We start from the raw sequence: 12,012 nt of genomic DNA, 5'->3' as shown, positions 1-12,012 counted from the left end.
ACATAGCTCATCGGGGCTGCATGTCCTGGGGTATCCCATGCCACTTCCAGGAATGGCATGGTGGAGTGGGGAGGAGGAGGAGAAAGCTGAGGCAATATAAAGCAAGCTCACCTGAAGCAATCTCAAGCAGGTCTACCTGTCCCGCGCCCGGGCCAGACCCGGTCGTGGGACTGCCCAGCAGCGCGCTTACCGGGCAAGAGGAGATGCAGCCGGCCCGGGGAAAGGGGGTGGGGCCGACGGTTCCGTGGCCCGCGGAAGCCCCGGGAGAATTGACGGCTTGGCTGGGAGGGCCAGGGCCGGGCAACGCTGCCCGGCGGTGGCAGGGTGACGCCTCCGGTAGCCCAGACGCTGGGGCGGAATCCACCGTCGGAGGAGGAGCCGGGTAGGGAAGGGCCGGAGGGGCGAGAAGGCGTGAGCGGAGGCGGCGGAGCACGAGCCGCCGATCAGCTGGGTCGGGGCCGCAGCCCTCCTGAGGGGGAGGGCGGGCAGACGGAGCTGCCAGGGGCCGATTGGTGGAGCCCCTGTCAGACAGGAGGGGAGGATGGGGAAGGGGCGGGACCCTTGGGAGCCTGGCTGGCTATATGACCGGGAGGGGGTGGAAGGCCGAGGAGGAAGCAAAGCGGTGCCAGTCTGCCCTGAAGCTGGTGGCTCAGAGGAGCAGGAACCGACCGTGGGCTGAAGAGGAGGGAAGGAAATCCTCTCAGGAGGCCCATTCTGAGGCCAAAGGAAGCCCTCTCCAAGTCAAGCCGGCCAGGCCGCGGGGCTAAGAGGCGGGGCCCAAGGGGACGGTTCCTCACACAACCCATAATCCTCCTATTTAATCGGGCTTACTTCCAGGAAAGTGGTTTTAGGACTGCACTGAAGATCTGTGTTCCTGTAACATCTTCCATGTTTCGCTAAACATCATGCCAGCAAGACCGTCCCACCTCCAAAGCTGCCGGGAGGAGGAAGAGGGCTTTTCTGGGGAGAGTGAGGAATTGTGCCTCACCATGTCCAACCCCCCAACTCTAAGGTCTCTCCTAGCCACATGTAACTTCTATTTAATTCCAAGAGAGATATCAGTGATTTTTTTTCCAATGAAAGAACTGAGGGAGTTCTTTGACAATATGATCCCCCATCTTTGACAATATGATCCCACAATGTGACACTGACATTTTAGAAAATAACACTTGGTGTGTCGTCTGTCCTTTCTTTTCAGGAGTTTCTTGCAGCCCTTGAACACTAATGTGTAGCTTTATAAAAAAAAAAAAGCTGGAGTCCTTCTGAGGGGGTGGGGGGGCGACCGGCAGCTTCAGGCCCTCCAACCACTCTGGGAAGGTTCATAGAACATCCATTGCAAACATTCACAACCACAATACAGACTAATAGGCAATTCATAACATTAACACAACTCCCCTTCCAGTAACCAGTATAAGAAATTCTCATACCTAGAATATTCATCTGCAGTTTTATAACAGAAATAAAAATAAATGTTAAAAGCCGAAGTCCTTCTGAGGTAAGCTACCTGCAGCTTCAGCCCTTCCAAATACTCTGGGAAGATTACGACTTTTTCCTTCTGCGGAGTACCCCAGTTCTTTAGCCCCCTCCTCCCCCAGAGGACACAGGGCTACAACAAGGGTCTCTGCCCTCTTTGCTACGAAGCATCCTTTATGAGTGTGTGTGTGCGCGCGGGGGGGCGGGGGCGGGGATAAGAATCAGTCTCTTTAGGACCAGATCCTAACAGGCCCATCTGTGGAGCTGACTGGCAGACCCCTCTCCCAGCCTTGGCAGGCCATCTTCATGGGCTCCCATACAGGGAAAGAGTCTTCTCCTGTGATAAGAAGTCTACTGAGGATCTATCCCACGTTACATTCCAGTGTCCAAGGCTGTAAGTAATAGGTTTTTGTGGGCGAGATTGTGTGGACTATTCCCAGGAAGTCCAGATCAGGAGAGATTCATCGCTTTTGAAATGTGATTTTTCCACCTTGGGTCATCTGCAAACTTTTATTGGTCTTTGGACCGTTTGGTCTTTCTTTCCTATTACCGGAGATACCGTATTTCCCCGTCTATCAAACGCCCCCTGTTTTTTTTGGGGGGGGGTCGTCTTCTGTGCATAAGGCTTTTCGGTGTGTGTGTGGGGGTGGGGGTCGCTCGCTCGCTCTCTCCCCCCCTGGGCCGCCTCCCTTACCTCCCTTACCAGCTTCCGCTGGCCCCACATTTCCCCGCCTCGAGCCCCCCCGACCCAGCCCCAGGATCCCTTTTTACTCACGTGGGAGGAGAAGAAGAAGCTGCTGCCGCTTTTCCAGGCACCAGAGCAACAAAGGCCGCGTTCCCACGGGCGGACTCCGGGTCAGACAGGAAGCGGCCTCTCTGGGATTTCAGACTCGCTGGCCTTCGTTCCGATGGGGCGGAGACAGCCAATAGAGGCGACCCTCCGCCCGGGGATGCAAATCACGGACACGCCCCCTCCTCCCTCCCTCTGCCAGAGGGGCTTCGCGTCGTCTTTGGGAGTGGGGAGGCAGAGAAGGGGCTGCTGGGAAAGAATAGGGGCCGTTGGGGAAGAGGAAGACCCCCCCCACCCCCCAGCTCTGGATTATGTGTTGCCCCTTCTCTGTTCCCCCCTCCCCAAGCAGGATCCAGCCCCCCCCCGTTCCCTGGCACAGGTTCACTGGGCTTCTTGGAGCCCCAAAGGAGGGGGGTGGGGGTGGGGGGCTGGCATCGGAGGCCCCTTTCTGCTTCGGCACTTTATTTTCTCCTAGAAATGGGAAGCCCCCCCCCCCCTCCAGTCACAGACGGTCTGCTGCAGAGGCTGGCAGAAATAGGACTGAGACGCTAGAAAGCTCAAGGGCTCGTGGTCTGTTTAGGGATCAGATCCACGAAGGCCCCCCCCCCTTGTCCCCTGGATCCCTCTCCATCCTGGTGCAAGGAACCATGCAAGGCCCTCATTGCACGATGCCTCGTTTCCAGGTCTGTCCCGGGTCCTGTGATGGATTTGTTCTGGGAGCTGTGTGCTTGGAGCTTGATTTCCAGAAGGTGTGTATCGGCCCAGTCAGGAGTCCCAAAAGAGTCACTTGGGGCCATTTCCAAGATCTCTTTACTTAATTCATTGACACCTTGCCTTTCTCCCCAGTGGGGATCCAAAGCAGCTGACATCATTCGCATCTCCATGTTTATCCTCACCACAACCCTGCGAGGTCGGTTAGGCTGAGAGTGTGACTGGCCCAAGGTCACCCAGCGAGCGTTCCATGGCCTGAGTGGGGATTTGAACGCAGGGCCTCCTGCAGCTGTCTCAAGGGGCTACGTGTGCAGAAAAAGCAGAAACAAAGTGTGGTGTGCTGCAACCAGTGGTGCGGGTGTTCTAAGAAAATTTGAATTGGAAAATATTCCAGAAAGTTTTCTGCAATATTTTCCAATTCAAATGTAAATCAATGATTTAAATAGTATTAGCAAATGCTAAATAATGTCAGCAAAAGAAGGCAAATTCACCACTTACAGGTCTGGACTATGTACAAGCACTGGGACTTGTCCCTGCTTCATATCCTATATTTACACCATCTAAGAAGATAGATTTGCAGCACAACAGCCCTGACAACTGTAGGTAATCATACTATTGTTACATATGTGAGGTGGAAGTTTTCCCATGGAAGAATATTGTAGGTTATCCGGGCTGTGTAACCAGATAACCTACAAGAACCAATTGTGTGGTAGTGTTGCATAGTCATGATCTTAATCATACGTATGCCTATTAACCTATATATCCTCATATAACTGTTAAGGACCGCCTTTAACCTCAACAGTTCATTAGCGTGGTAAAGAAATAGCAGGTTTATTGCTCTTTAAGCTGCAAATGAATGCCTTATAACTTTGCTTTGAGAATTGAAGGAGAGTTGTCAAAGATGATCTCAGCACACCTGCTGCTTATCTTTGTAATAACTTTGGAGACCAATCAGTTTATTTAGAGGACAATCACACGTTAAAATCAGAAAGTTGTAAGGGGCTGATCAGGCTTTCTGTTGGTGGCTTCCAGTGAGATGAAATTTTAGGTGAGAGGGAGAGGGAGAGGGAGAGGGGGGGAGGGAGAGGGAGAGGGGGGGAGGGAGAGGGAGAGGGGGGGAGGGGGAGGGAGAGGGGGGGTGAGGGGGAGGGAGAGGGGGGGAGGGGGAGGGGGGGTAGGGGGAGGGAGAGGGGGGGAGGGGGAGGGAGAGGGGGGGAGGGGGAGGGAGAGGGGGGAGGGGGAGAGGGGGGAGGGGGAGAGGGAGAGAGGGGGGAGGGAGAGAGGGGGGGAGGGAGAGAGGGGGGGAGGGAGAGAGGGAGAGAGGGGGGAGGGAGAGAGAGAGAGAGGGGGGGAGGGAGAGAGAGAGAGAGGGGGGGAGGGGGAGAGAGAGAGAGAGGGGGGAGGGAGAGAGAGAGAGAGAGGGGGGGAGGGAGAGAGAGAGAGAGAGAGTGGTGTGAAGTCACTGCTGTCTTATGTTGACCCTGTAGGTTTTTCAAGGTAAGAGACATTCAGAGGTGGTTTGCCATTGCCTGCCTCCATTGCCGCGGGTCTGTGCGTTTCAGTGCCTATGCTCTTAGAATGGACCCCTTCCTGAGAAGGAATATATCTTATTCAGCAAGACACCTAATCCGCAGGACTCAAATGGTTCTTACCGAAGTAAGCTTTCTGTTGAAGTGTGTCAATAAATTATGAAAAGGGACATGCTTGTATGTATAATTAAAACACATTTATTTGACATTATGTATATATGCATGTAAAGGGTTACAAAATCTTAACATGTCACGCAAGTTCAGACATTATGAGTCTTGACCATGTTTATGTATGCAAGCAATCTTAAACAATCTCTATTTCTTTATCTTTATATAAGAGTTCAAACCTTAAACCTGTAATATTATTTCATTCAGGAATAGAACAGTTACAGAAATCTTGTAAAATATGGTTAGTACAATGGAAAAAGCTTTGATATGGTTAAAAGTATCTTAATTCAGAGTACCTAAAATATCATAACCCTGACCTGGATGGCCCAGGCTAGCCTGATCTCGTCAGATCTCGGAAGCTAAGCAGGGTCAGCCCTGGTTAGTATTTGGATGGGAGACCCCCAAGGAATACCAGGGTTGCTGTGCAGAGGAAGGCACTGGCAAACCACCTCTGTTAGTCTCTTGCCATGAAAACCCCAAAAAGGGGTCGCCATAAGTCGGCTGCGACTTGAAGGCACTTTACACACACACACAAAATATCATAAAATATAAAACATAAGACTGTACCTAGTCTTTACCTAGTCATGTCATTTGCGAACCTCCCCAGCTTATATGCAAGGAGATCTGAAAAGGTCCTAATTCATGTTAAGGATATAGAAACCTTTTTGGTCCTCTATGTGTTATTTTAGTATTTCAGTGTCTTTGCAATGTATATCTTTGGTGTATGCAAAGGTCAGAGAAATCTCTTGGTTCCATGAGTTTATGTATCATGGTATTTTAAAGCATATTTTCAGTCCATGCCAGGACTGAGTCTAGGAAACCTTAGAGAAATCTCCCAGTGTTCTTAGCCTATGAAAAGGCCTCTGATCTATGTTAGGATCAGGAATATCTATGTGTATGTGCATGCCATCTATAGCTGTGTCAGAACCAGAAAGCAATGCTTAGCTTATTAGAAAGCCATGTAATATGTTAGAGTTCATGTGTAAGCACTGTGTACTGTGTAAGCATTGTGCTCTATCACAGAGTACATAGACTCTCCTGGCAATTAGGAAGACCCCTGGCTCCTGCTCAGAGAATGTTCAGAATTCTCTCTGTTAACTAGAGAAAACTTCTGACACAAGCTCAGAGAATAAGCTCCAAGTCTCTTCAACCCTTTGAAAAACCTGTGTTAAGGAAGCTCTGGGTTTTACAATCTCCATGTTTGCAATGACTGGGAAGCCAAGCAACACTAGATAGATCTTTGTGAGAATCCACTGATCCCTGTTAGAATAAATGAGCCCTCAGTGTTTCCATTCCAAATATGGAAAGATTCAAACTCTTAGATTTGGTTGGTAGGAATTCTAGGAGGTTGGTAGGAATTCTAGGAGCCTTCATCCTATTCATGGTATGGAGAAGTCTGCAAGCATTCATTTCAGACATCCAGCCTTAGTAAGTACTGCCTATCCTGAAAAGAATCCCCCTCAAAGGAGTCTCCCCCTCCAGCCTCACAGGAAGACCTGTAAAATGTTGGAGGTATTTGTAAGTATCCAGAACATACAAGAACTAAACACTTAAGGAAATCTCTTTTGTCTTGAGAGCTTCGGTCCATGCAAGAATCAAAGCTTCAAGTCTTTACATCCCACGCAAGGGATGGAGAGAATCATGTCAGGGCAGCGGGTGTCAGCCTTTCAATCACTGCCTTCTGCCTGAGTTTATCTGATCATGAGTCTAGTGCACCTGCACTTCTGGAGTGCTGACCATGGCCATTTGTGTCACAGAGTCATCCCGTGGCTCAGTAATTTTCCTCGACTCATAACATTTCTCAGAATTCTCTCATCGTTAAGAATACAGTTAGGCTGACTGGTCTGTACTTCTGGAAGGGGTACCCCGGTAACCTAAAAAGGCTTGTCTTTTGTGTCATCACATTACATCATAGTTCTCAGTCAGCACTTTCACAGAGCAGCTGCACAACTCTCACAGAGCAGTTGCATAATGCAGCTGTTGCTCTTATCTAGTACTGTACTACTGTACAACTCTATACGGCTCTTATCTATTTGTTAGTGGCATTGTTCCAGGACAGACCTATCTCATAGAGATGCAGGACAGGCCTTGATAAAAAGTGTTACAGGACAGACGTCAGTTTTAGAGTGAGGCTTCTGTAACCCTGTTCTTTCTTTACATATGAGGTCTATATGGGATTCAAATGGGCAAATTTCTCTCCATTTTCACCATTTCCTATGACACCATGTCACACCCCTGGTATTCCTTGGTGGTCCCCCATCCAAATACTTGTCAGGGTCTATGCTGGAGTGTGTGACTGGCCCAAGGTCACCTAGCAAGTTTCCATGGCAGAGTGGGGATTCGAACCTGGGTTTCTCAGATCCTAGTCTGACACCTTAACCACTTCATCACACTGGCTATCAATCTGTGTGAGTGCAGGGCTTCAAAACTTTACATAGCATTCTGCCAATCAACTTAAAACCTGATTTGCCTTGCACTTAGCTAAATACATGAAGATGAGAAATGTTAGAAGACCTGGTTTTTATGGCATGCTTCCTCCCCCTGCTGTGACAACAGGATTAATTAGCACCTATATAAAGTCCTTGTCTAATAAAAAGAGTTATGTTGTATTGTAAATAAAATCATCAACTCCAACAAGTTCTCTTGTCTATTGTGCTGCAAAAGACGTCACCCCAGACCCATATATTCATCGCCATTTAAGAGATGTCTCAGGGAGTTTATCTTACATAAACCCAATAGGGATTTCACAGCTGCTTAAGCTACTGAGAAAACTTCCCACAGGGCTGAGTAGCATTTTGCCAGGCAAGTCGTGCTGTGACTGCTGTTGCATAATACAGAGCCACCAGGTGGTCACTGCTGGGCCCAGGTGACTTACTCAAGATGCATAGTAGTGAGTCTCACCTGGTGGTTGCCACTGGGCCTGATCCATAAATCCTTCCTCCAGGGCAGGAGGGAGGAGAGCAGGGGTAGAATGGAAGGCCAAAAGAGCCCTGGAAACTACTCTGCCCCTTCCCACTACTTTTTATTAACAGTAAACCAAGGCTTGAAGGCTGACAATCATATTAGATGTGCCTAGGAAATCACTGAGTTCTAAAAGGGCATTCATTTCTTAAAGCTAGACCTGTTCTCTATACTATTTGGGAGGGGTGTCTTTAACCTCCCAGTGGTAAAAAAACAAAAACAAAAAACTTTTCCGGTTTTATTTTTTGTAAGCCACGTTTGCTCAGGTTTGTAGAAAGATCTGCCTTGTCTGTTCATGGCCCTAATCTGTGGACCTAGGTACCCAATTCTGAGCCATCTTGGTAATTAGATAGGGCCACGTCTCTCCCCCCCCCCCGGGTCCACATACTCTTTCTCTGACAGCCCCATAGCCTCTCCCCTTTAGCTGCTTCCTACTCTTCCACCCACCAACCTACCTTTATCTGTACCCAGTTTTCAGCATTCCCTCCTTCCTTCCCCCTGGGACCCTCTCCCCTTTCTTCTCTCCTAGCTACCTTTTCCTGTTCTTCCCCTTTAGCTGCGCCTTCTTCCTTCCCCGTTCCCTGCTTCATTCCTTCCCTCCCGTCTTTTATTTTTCTCAGTCTCCCCTTCCCCTGCCTTTGTCAGAAACCAAAGCTTGGAATGCTCAGCAATATTATTGTGTGTGCCTAGGGAAACCCCCCCCCCACAAAGGCCATTGAGATCTCAGAACATAGATCTAGACATAGAATCATAAAGTCGGAATGGACCACCAGGCTCATGTCTAAACCCCTGCACAATGCAGGACACTCACAACTATGCCCCCCACACACCCCCAGTGATCCCTACTCCATGCCCAGAAGGTGGCAACCAAAACCCTCCAGGATCCTTGGCCAATCTGGCCTGAAGGGAAATTGCTTCGTGACCCTGAATAGTGATCAGCGTTACCCTGGGCATGTAAGAAAGGGCCACAAGAGCCAAACACTGACACAACCCTTCCTCCCCTCCCTTTCATGATCTGCCTAAGTTCACAGAATCAGCATTGCTGTCAGATGGCCATCTAGCCGTCACCTCCCAAGGAAGCTTGTTCCACTGAGGAACCGCTCTGTCAGAAAGTTCTTCCTACTATTTAGCCAGAAACTCTTTTGATTTAATTTCAACCTGTTGGTTCTGGTCCAGCCTTCTGGGGCAACAGGAAACAACTCCGCACCATCCTCTATATGACAGACCTTCCAGTCCTTCTAGGAGGGCAGAATATCTTTCTAGATTCTAGAAGGTGGCTGGTATTCCCCTTGGCCTTTGGGTCTTTATCTAGTCTTCTGTGCTGTTTAACATGTGGATGACATCACTGTGCAAGGTTGCCCAGAGATTTGGGGTGCAGAGCCCTTCCGCAAGTCAGTGGTCCATTGATTGAGGACAAAGAGGCTGCTATTTAATTCAGAAAAGGTGGAAATAGTGTCAGAGGGGGATGTAGATGATGCTAGAATTGGTAAATAGCCTATATTGCATGGGATTTTGCTCCATGTAGATACACTAGTAGCTGGGCCTGGCCTTGCTCCAGGATGTCTTTTTGGCCAAGAGTGTCTTTTACCAGCTTAGGTTTATTATTATTATTACTGAAAACATTTTAGGCTGCCTTTTTTGGTGCAAGATCAGGGTCCCCAAGGCCTCAGATGTTTCCCTAATCTTGGGTTGCCAACTCTAGATTGGAGATTCCTGGAATGTGGGGTAGGCTGGGGTTTGGGGAATGAACTCAGTGGGGTGTAAAGCCATAGGGCAGGGCAACTTTGTTCGGAGCCCCTGCTCTCGCGCCCGCTCGTGCTGGCAGCTGGGCTGCGGAGCCGGCACGCGTGAGAAAGCGAGCGCGAGAGAGCAGGCGAGCGGGCACGCTGTCTCTCCCCCCCCCCCCCCGCCGTGGAGAATGGCTGGGTCCCTCTTTCCCTTGCCCTCAATGGTTGGGAGGCTAAAACCTCCCCTCCCCTCTAGCAGCACGATTGCTGGACGGGTGGCTCGGCGGTTCCTGGCCAGCCCCGCCCGCCTATCAGCTGTTGGGCGGGGCGGGCTTCCTTTGGTAGACCTGGCCTCCAGCTGAGTCCCATTGGGAGGCCATGTCTACCCACTGGCTTTCTTGGTGGTAGACCTGGACTCTGAGGAGTGGGAAAAGTCCCCTTTCAGAGGCCAGGCCTACTTCTAAGAAAGCCAATGGGTAGACCTGGCCTCCCAATGGGACTCAGCCGGAGGCCAGGTCTACCAATAGGCTTTTATGGCGGTAGACCAGGCCTCCAGACGAGGACCCCGGACGGGGAGGGGGAAATGGCAGGGACTTACAATTTATTTTTTATCAATAAATAAGATCACTATTAAGTATGATATCAAGTTTTATTCAGTGTACCTATAGTTTAATTAAGACTTAAAACTTTAATTAAAATTTATTAATAAACAGTGTACCTATCTATATAGTTTAAGTTTAAGAAATTTGGCTCTCAAAAGAATTCTCAATCATTGTACTGTTAATATTTGGCTCTTTTGACTAATGAGTTTGCCGACTAGCACTAGGACCTGACGGAAGGACTCCGGAGAGGCAGCGGGTCGAAGTGATTTCCAAGCTCCCCGCTCCTACCGATGTCCCTTCGCTCAGAGCCCTCCTAGGCACCTTCAACTTTTCACGTGACTTCATTGAGTCTTTCTCCGATAAAGCTAGACCCCTGTATGCGCTCCTCAAAAAGAACACCCCCTGGACTTGGGGAAGAGAACAGCAAGAAGCTTTTGCGGTGCTCAAAACTAGTCTGATGCAAGCTCCTAAGCTGGCTCACCCCAACTCATCCCAACCTTTCCACATACAGCTGGAAACCTCTGAACGCAGCATTGGGGCTACCTTTACCCAAGACCACACAGGCTCGCATCGAGTAGTCGCATATGCATCTAAAAATCTCAGCCCTATGGAAATGAGGTTCAGCCCCTGCAAAAAGGTTTGCTTAGCTCTGGTGTGGAGCATCACCCATTGGGAGTTCATAGTAGGCAGGTCCAAATTCGTGGTCCATACCACGCACACCCCTCTCAAATACATCTTGTCTGGAAAAATCCAAGACGGACAGGTGTCCAATGCAAGAATCGCTCAGTGCACCCTTGCCCTTGTTAACAAGGGAGTCAAATTTAAGAAAGAGCAGAATGAGCCCGCACCTCCTTACGGTCTTATAGTCACAGGGAATGAGCACGAGTCTCCCCTCCCCGAGATCGACCACAACCCCTGGCTGGCTACATGGGGAGTCCCACTCGCAGAAGCGCTCGGTTTTGAGTGCTGGTTCTGTGATGGATCCTCTTACCATGTCAATGGTCCTCCTTGTACGGGCTTTGCTGCTGTACTAGTCTCCCTGGGAAGTCATTGCCATGGACTTTATCACCGATCTACCTCCTAGCCAAGGGAAGATGGTACTTTGGGTGGTTACAGACCTTTTCTCTAAACAAGTGCATTTAGCCCCCTGTGCGGGACTACCTACAGCCCAGAGGTTGGCTAAAATGTTTGTGTCACATGTCTTCAAATATCACTCGTTCCCGTTCAAGGTGGTAATTTATGGCTACATTTTGGAGGGCTTTCCTGAGATTAGTGGGGGTTGAACAGGGTTTGTCAAGCGCCTACCACCCCCAAACGGATGGACAAATGGAACGTGTCAATTCCGTGTTACAGTGTTATTTACGCTGCTATGTCAGTTACCATCAGGACGATTGGGTAGATTTGTTGCCGTTTGCAGAGTATGCCTACAACAATACCCCACATCAGTCCACAGGTTTCAGCCCATTCCGGATGGTGTATGGGGAAGAGTTCAGGCCTTTGGGTAATGTGAATATGACAGGGGAGGAGGGTGGCACCGAAGTGGCTGATTGGGTTGGTGTCATACAAAATACCTGGCCCTGGCTCCAAAAGAATTTGGAATGGGCCAAACGAAAATTACAAAGCACAAGCAGAGAAACTCCACACCCCAGGGTGGGAGATGAAGGTGGGACACCAGGTGTACCTGTCCACAAAAAAACCTGCACTCCTTGCGCCCCTGTAAAAAGCTAAGTGAAAAATAATTCGTCAATATCACAAGGCCTATCCCCACAAGCCTTGGTCAGCTGCAGATAGTGGGGGGCGGGCCCTAGGGGGAGCAGGATGTCAGGCCTTGCAGGTTCAGGCCTGATCCCTTGACATGACTCTGACAGATCTTCACTGGTTCAAGCTTGGCTCTAGCTCCTTGTCAAACGACCTTGGTTCACATGCCTGTAGATACTGTGTATGCTTCCCTTCCTGCAGTTGCCTAGGTGTTTAGTCTACACGTCATGAGAATTCTTATCTCGGGTTTACCTCGACGTGTTTTCCTTCAGTGGCTAAAGGGCTCTTAAGCT

Source organism: Euleptes europaea, chromosome 1, assembly GCF_029931775.1.
Source record: "Euleptes europaea isolate rEulEur1 chromosome 1, rEulEur1.hap1, whole genome shotgun sequence".
Lineage (NCBI taxonomy): Eukaryota > Metazoa > Chordata > Lepidosauria > Squamata > Sphaerodactylidae > Euleptes > Euleptes europaea.
This window is presented reverse-complemented; position numbering follows the sequence as displayed.